This window comes from Aegilops tauschii, chromosome 5 (genome assembly GCF_002575655.3).
Source record: "Aegilops tauschii subsp. strangulata cultivar AL8/78 chromosome 5, Aet v6.0, whole genome shotgun sequence".
NCBI lineage: Eukaryota > Viridiplantae > Streptophyta > Magnoliopsida > Poales > Poaceae > Aegilops > Aegilops tauschii.
The window spans coordinates 520634186-520641223 of record NC_053039.3 but is presented as its reverse complement, the minus strand read 5'-3'; the positions used below and the strand labels follow the sequence as shown (position 1 = coordinate 520641223).

At 47.7% G+C, this 7038-nt stretch overlaps 1 long non-coding RNA gene across 1 annotated transcript; it reads left to right on the top strand.

Moving 5' to 3' along the window:
* Nucleotides 1–2664: 2664 nt before the first annotated feature.
* Nucleotides 2665–5826, top strand: LOC141022177 (uncharacterized). The gene is made up of 2 exons (XR_012183328.1): nucleotides 2665–3528; nucleotides 5393–5826. It is a non-coding gene; the product is annotated as an uncharacterized lncRNA (long non-coding RNA).
* The last annotated feature ends 1212 nt before the right edge of the window (nucleotides 5827–7038 follow it).

Sequence of the window (7038 nt, the reverse complement as noted above, 5' to 3'; positions counted from 1 at the left end):
CTTACCTGGACTGGACTCTCTCTGACTGCTGACTCATAGAATCCAGCCTCTTTTTTTTAACCCAGTACAGACGCAAGCGCTCATATACACGCGCATACACTCACCCCCTATGAACGTACACACGCACACCCTATCTCTATGAGCACGTCCGAAAGATTAAGCCGGCATATCATCTTGAAATTTGACGGGAACGTCTCCTCCTACTGAATGTGCATCGCCGAAAATCCTGAAATAAATTTAGGAATAAATGCGAGCACCAGGATTTGAACCCTGATGGGCTGGGGATATCACAGTCTCTCTAACCATCCAACAACAAATTGATTCGCGTAGAATCCGGCCTCGTCGCATACATGCGGCCGCTGCCGCGCACTCAAGCCCGTAAGTGCACATCCGCGCCGTCCGCGTGAGATTCAAGGCGTCGTTCTAGGTCCGCTCACTAGCCTACTTATCTCGGTCTTTCTCCGGAATGGGAGTACGTATCTCCCGCCACCTGATCTACACTACTATTAAACAAGAGAACATCATCATGGCGGACGAAAACTCTACCGTTCACACGTCCGTAGAAACAACCCACGCCCGCAGTTTCCTATTTTTGTGGGCGGACGAAAACTCCGCCGTCCCACGTTCGCAATGGGTCCCGCTCACCTGCGGGGTTCCCAGTAGGGATTATTGTGCAGGGCCAATAAATTAGTGCCATGTGTCTCTGTGGGCCAACAATTACAATTACCTTTGATTAATTTTGTTTCCTGCTGCATCGATCCTTCCTCGCCCCGAGACTAGTTGCTAGCGCCGATGGGTTTTGATTCGTCGGCCCGCGGCACCGCTGGCGTTCTACCTCCTGTCGTGGATGGCCGCCCCAGCCGTGGCTCCCGCAGTGCTGCATCCCATGGCGACGCCCCCGCCGGTTGCCGAAGCACCTGCCGTGCTGGCCGCGGCCCAGGCCTCGTCCACGAGCGAACAAGCACAAGCGGAAAAAGGAGAGGGGCAAGAAGAAGGCGCATGTTCCCTCGTCGGAGTCGCTCAGCCCGCCGACGCCCATGGCGCCCGAGCTCACGCACACCACCGTTGAAGACCTGTCCGCCTCGCACCCTCCGTCAACGATCCAATAATTCCTCAGTCAATATTTAACCTCTTTTAATTTGGCCGATCAAAAAAGGGATGAAACGATGAACTGATTTTCGTTGGTGCAGAGCTGGAGCAGCCGAAAGTACAGGTACTGCGGGGTCGTCGTATAGACTGCCATGGCCGTGCTTCTGTGGTCGTTTGCTCGATGTGATAGAGATCCATCATTAAAATTGTAATCTCGCCAAAACGGTAGATAAGGACGGCGGCGCTCCACCAGACTGAAAAATAATGACGCAGGGTAGTCCTCGATTGGCAGTACACGACCCAGCTACATCGTCGGCGACTCGGCTCGGCGGCCGACCAAGCACAGCCAGCTTCCTACTTCTTCCGCGCAGACGCCGGATGATGAAGCAGCAGGAAACAAAATTAATTAAAGTTAATTATAGTTGTTGGCCCACATGGACACATGGCACTCATTTATTGGCCCTGCATAATAATCCCTGCTGGGAACCCCGCAGGTGAGCCGAACCCGTTCGCAATCCCTACAACCGCAGGAAAATAGGAAACTGATTGCATGCGCTGTGTTGCTGCTGCTCATTGAAAATAATTACCCCGCAAACCAAATTGAGATAAAAATAGTGTACAACTACCTCGTCTCCTCATCAATCATTGCTATCCTTTCCATAGCTGGAACTTGTTCAAGTGTGCGCGCAGACGAAGCGCTGTTACTTGAAAAAACCACATGAACCAGAGAAACCTCCTATACGCAAGGGAAACATGAAATCTTCCGTAAAAAGAATGAAAGGCATAACATGGCATGCCAAACCTCCTTACAGGAACATCAAAACCCAACCCACAAGCAACACGAATGATGGCAACATCTGAACGCCAAAAGCATGTGCAGGACCAAAACATGCCACGGCTGAAACACAATATCACACAACACATTGCATAGAAGAAATATAGCTAGGCACCTGACCATCCATCCATCCTTTTCTACATCCGCCATTGCGGTTTATATAAGCATGGTCATGGTGATGGTGGTTGAAAGCCTACTCACAATTCAGGTTATAAATAGAAAACTTGGGCAGTGAAAAGCTCGATGAAAAGAGGTTAGTGGCTGTCGTACAGGTACAAACTGGAAGGAGAATTTTCTTGGCGTGCGTGAACAGCTCCATGCGTGGCTAGGGCTCAGCGCGGCGGTGCCGGTGGATGGACTGGGAAAATGTTTGGAGGATGGGTTTTTAACTTTTTATTACACGGAGCGGAGGGAGGTATGCAGCGAGGTTGACAAAGGGGATATGATCGAATTGGTTCTGGTGTGCACGGGGTTAATAAGGGCGTATTGGGTGTGGTTGCGAGTGGGGTCGGCTTGTAAGGTGACTGTTAGTCTGACTCGTTCGGTGGCTAGGGCACACGTTCGGTGCTGGATGGTGCGTTTGCGGTGCGGCGGGCGGCAGACGGGACCTGGACCAGACATCGTTTACCATGCTGTCCTTCCCTCATTTTACCAACAATTTCTTCGCTTTCCCACGGCAGCGTACCTGTGAAACTGAAACAGATGCAGCGTCACGTTTGGTGTAATCTTGTTGGCTTGTGCTCGTTCCGTGGATGGACGGATGCCAATTCTAGTTTTAGTGGAGTACAACTTGGCATTGGGATCTTGATAGGATGGCCCCTGATAGATGATTTCTCAACATCCAGGACACAGTAATTTCCAAAAAATCAACGGCGTTGATCCCACACTAATCTCGAGGAACCCGTGATGTGGGCAATGAATACCTATGACTTTGGCAAGCATTGAATCTACACGCGAGGCACGAGGGTGTCGACGATCCCCTTCTTCTTCCCCTCCAACCTCCGTCTCAGATCTCGGTGATGGAAGGGCCTTTGGCGTGGGGGGAGGTCATGGCGGCGGCAATCACAGGTACGACGAGGCGAAGATGGCGAGGCTTCGCGAGATCTATGGGCAGTACAGGGATGCGGAGGAGATGCATCAAGAATCACGTCGGGTGTTTGAAGAGGCCTCAGAGGAGGAACAAAGTTGGATCTCAGGGAAGTCCCCGCTCGAGATCCTCTATTGGGCAATGATGGAGGTGGAATCCAACGATCCGGTGCAGCGCGCGCGGTGGTACCGCTACGCGTCGTACGATTGGGTTTCGTCCAATCTGATCTGGGATGGTGTGCGGGTGGTGACCACGGCGACAAGGTCACCGCCACACTGTCCGGTGATGCCTGTCGTGACCGACGATGATGTGCGGGTGGTGCCGAGGCAAAATGTGGCGCGGGTGATTTCACAGCTGCCTCGTCGCTCCCCTCGGTTCCCCCGGCGTTCTGTACGGATCCAGGCGCTTGCACAGCGCGCCGCCGACGAGTAGGCGTCTTCCTGGCAGGCAGTCAATTATGGCTGCTGCCGGGGAGGAGTCGACGACTCCTACAATCGTTTTGCTGCTTCATTTTCAAGTAAGATTGATGATCTCTAGAAATATTTACATCCTCATGTACAAACTAACAGTTGGGGGGATTGTAGTTGCGAGAAATAGTGTTAGGATATCTTAGTTGCATGCTCGAAAAGTCTTCGGTGGATTTTCCGATGGAAGTTGATCATGTCATTGATTTTGATTGTAATACTGTTATGAGGATGGTTTGTCCTTGGATCTTTCTGATGTTGATACCCACAACATCAAAATTTGTGATGATATAGTTTTTAAATGGAATTTCGATGTTATTGGTGGAAATCTAGTCAAAAAGGCTATGAGAATTGGTAAATTTCTAGCTACCCTTGCCAATTGTACAAAGGATATGCTTGTTTTTGGGGTGGATTTCTTAGATTACATTGATGTTGTGATGATAAATATTGAGCAAGGAGGGGGTGAGTTTTAGAATTTTGGCCTTTACCCATAGAACCTTCTGTAGTTGGCCCTGGGCGGTTGGACTAGATGTTTTTGATATAGGAGGTCCAGGTTAGTGGAATAGGAAAGCACTTAAGGAGAATGCGCCTTGTGCTACCTTTGGGTATTTAGATGCTTTGGTCCGCCCCCTAAGAGAATTTGGTGGGCAAGCAATCGATGTGTGGTAAGGCTTTACTGCTACGCCGCCATCTGGTGAGCAAGAAGGGATGGCTAGGTCTTATGGTGGTGCAGGCGCGCAAGGTAGTTTCAACAAAAGGGGAGAGATTTAATAACTATCACTATGAGAGAAGATTTAACAATAGAGGGGGATATTCAACTTATGTATGATGTTTTTCAACCCCATCCCAGTTGATGTGAAGAAAAGAGCCAATTTTTTCATGGCTAGATTTGTTTGGTAGGCAGATGACAATAAGAAAAAAAAATAACACTTAGTAAAGTGGAACACTTGATTTAGACCTAAAGATTAAGGGGGTTTAGGGATTTTAAATCTTGAACTCATGAACTAAACTTGTCTGCTATATAGTTATGGTAGAAAATAAAAATGGTATTTGGCACATGATTCTCCTGAACAAGCATCTTCGAAATGGTTGCCTTTTTGGAACTAAACCTAAGACTGGGGACTCCCATTTCTGGTCCAGTATCATGAAAATTAAATACACATTCTACCAATATTGTAAAAAAGTGGGTAATGGCAAGAATGCTGGATTTTTGGGAAGACTGTTGGTGGATTATAAACCCCTTAAATCTCTGATGCTATACTGTATAATTTGAGTTCTGATTAGAATATTACTGCAACTGATGCCTTGTAGAGAGGTTGGAGGGTTTTAGATTTATAAGAACTTTGTGAGGTGATACTCTAGCTCTTTGGGATAGCCTCAAAATGAGATGTGATGGAATGTGATGTCTCACGACAAGGATTCTATTAAGTGTATGTTAATTGCATATGGTCTTTTTACAGTCAAAACACTTTATAGACACCTTGTTGTTCAATATTGTGGTTTGTCACAATTGTTTTAAGAAAAAAAAAGTTCCACCAAAAATCAAAGTCTTTCTTTGGTTGATGGTCAAAAATAGCGTATTACCTAGAGACCATTTATTGAAAAGTGGCTGGATAGATCCCAAAAATTGTGTGTTTTCTGGTCAAGATGAGAGCAATAAACTAGTGTGGGGTTTTCTTGAATATGATTTAAATTTGAGATCAATCCTGCTAATCTGATTCTATGGTTTAGTGTCTCTATTAAAAAAATTCAACATGATGTAACCAAAAAACGGGTGTTAGTTGGTGTCGCTGCTATCGTTTGGACAATTTGGAGATGCAGAAATAGTTGTTGTTTTTGAAAAAAAAGCTAATAAATGTTCTAATTATGCTTATCAGGTTGATATGCGAGTGGCTAACAAATTGGGCAATTTTGCAGATAAAAGGAGGGAAATTAAAGGATGTTGACGCTAGGAGCAAAAGTCATGGAGTAGGTGGCATGTGAAGCCTACCATGCAGCATGGGGGTGGCGTTGTCTGGGGGTTCTTCTGAGGATCACTGGCTGAATTTCCTCGACTGGCTATGTCTCTCGCGTGGTGCACCTCTCCTATGTTGGCCTTACTTCTGGATGCGTTGATTCTCCTTTGATGATCCACCTATCAGCCGACTGAGTTTTTAGTATCGTTCTTCGGTTAAACTTGTGTGCACCTTTGGTGTATAATAATTAATTGGAGTTTGGTGATTTGTTGCGTGTTTAGTCGCTTTGCTGTCCAGCAGCAGGGGCTTGTGATCGATCGAACCAAATGATTAATGGCAAAACATGTGAAAGAACATGCTATACTACTGTGTGTGTTGGGTGCGAAGGCCCATGTACATGCTATTTCTTGATCCCACATAAAGTAGGAAAAATCGACGAGACCATAGAATTGGAATGCTGGGAAACCGCGATGTGGATCCTATGGTGTTGTACTGTCTGATGAGCATGTGCGATCTGTGCAGGGTCGAGCACGGAATGACCCGCAGATCACCGGAAATCCTGAAATAAATCCATGACAAATGCGAGTATCAAGACTTGAACCCTGGTGGGCTAGGGATACCTGTCAGTGTCAAAACCGGCAGATCTCGGGTAGGGGGGGCCAAGCTGTGAGTCTAAGGATCAATGGTAACAAGGGACAATGGGACACGGTGTTCACCCAGGTTCGGGCCCTCTCGAAGGAGGTAAAACCCTACGTCCTTCTTGATTGTATTCGATGAGTATAGGGGTTACAAGAGTTGATCTACCTCGAGATCGTAATGGCCAAACCCTAGCTGTCTAGCCTATGATTATTCTGATGCCCTCTGTGTACTAACCCCTCCGGTTTATATACACACCGGAGAGACCTAGGGTTATACAAAGTCGGTTCAGAGGCAAAGAAAATTACACCCAGACACCAAACTTGCCGTTCTACGCACATAGGAGTCCTACCCGGACGCGGGAGGCGGTCTTCTGCTTCGTCTTCACGACCCATCAGCCCGGCCCATATCGAATAGGCCGGACACTTGAGGACCCCCGAATCCAGGACTCCCTCAGTAGCCCCCGAACTTGCCTTCAATGGCGAGGTAGTATCCAACTTTGCAAGGCAGGTTCCTCACCATACTCCGGATTGACGACAGTCCGGCTTTGAACTTCATGTTCTACCTTTACATTCCTTCCTGTCATTGCCTCGATTTCCACGCGCTAGGCGAATGCGAATGGTCCATAATTTTTTACAAATAATCCCCTTACCATGCAAGGGCGGCATCTATATAAAGGGGTTAGATCCCCAAATGCCATCCCATATTGCGCAAGAAGCATCAGAGCAAACCAGGAAAAAACTTCAAAACATGGCGAGCGCTCCTAGCTCCTCCTCGCGCCCTCATGGCGCTCAAGCGGGTGATTGGCGAAGCTGCTCAGTGTCTCACCTCCAACTGAATCGACTTCAAACGCAGGGATATCTCCCTCCCACAGATCTAGCCTCCATGCAGGCAGGATTGGCCTCGATTGGCAATGATGTGCTAGCATAGAATTTCCCCAACCCCAACAAGGAGGAGAGGGTGTGCTCCGTC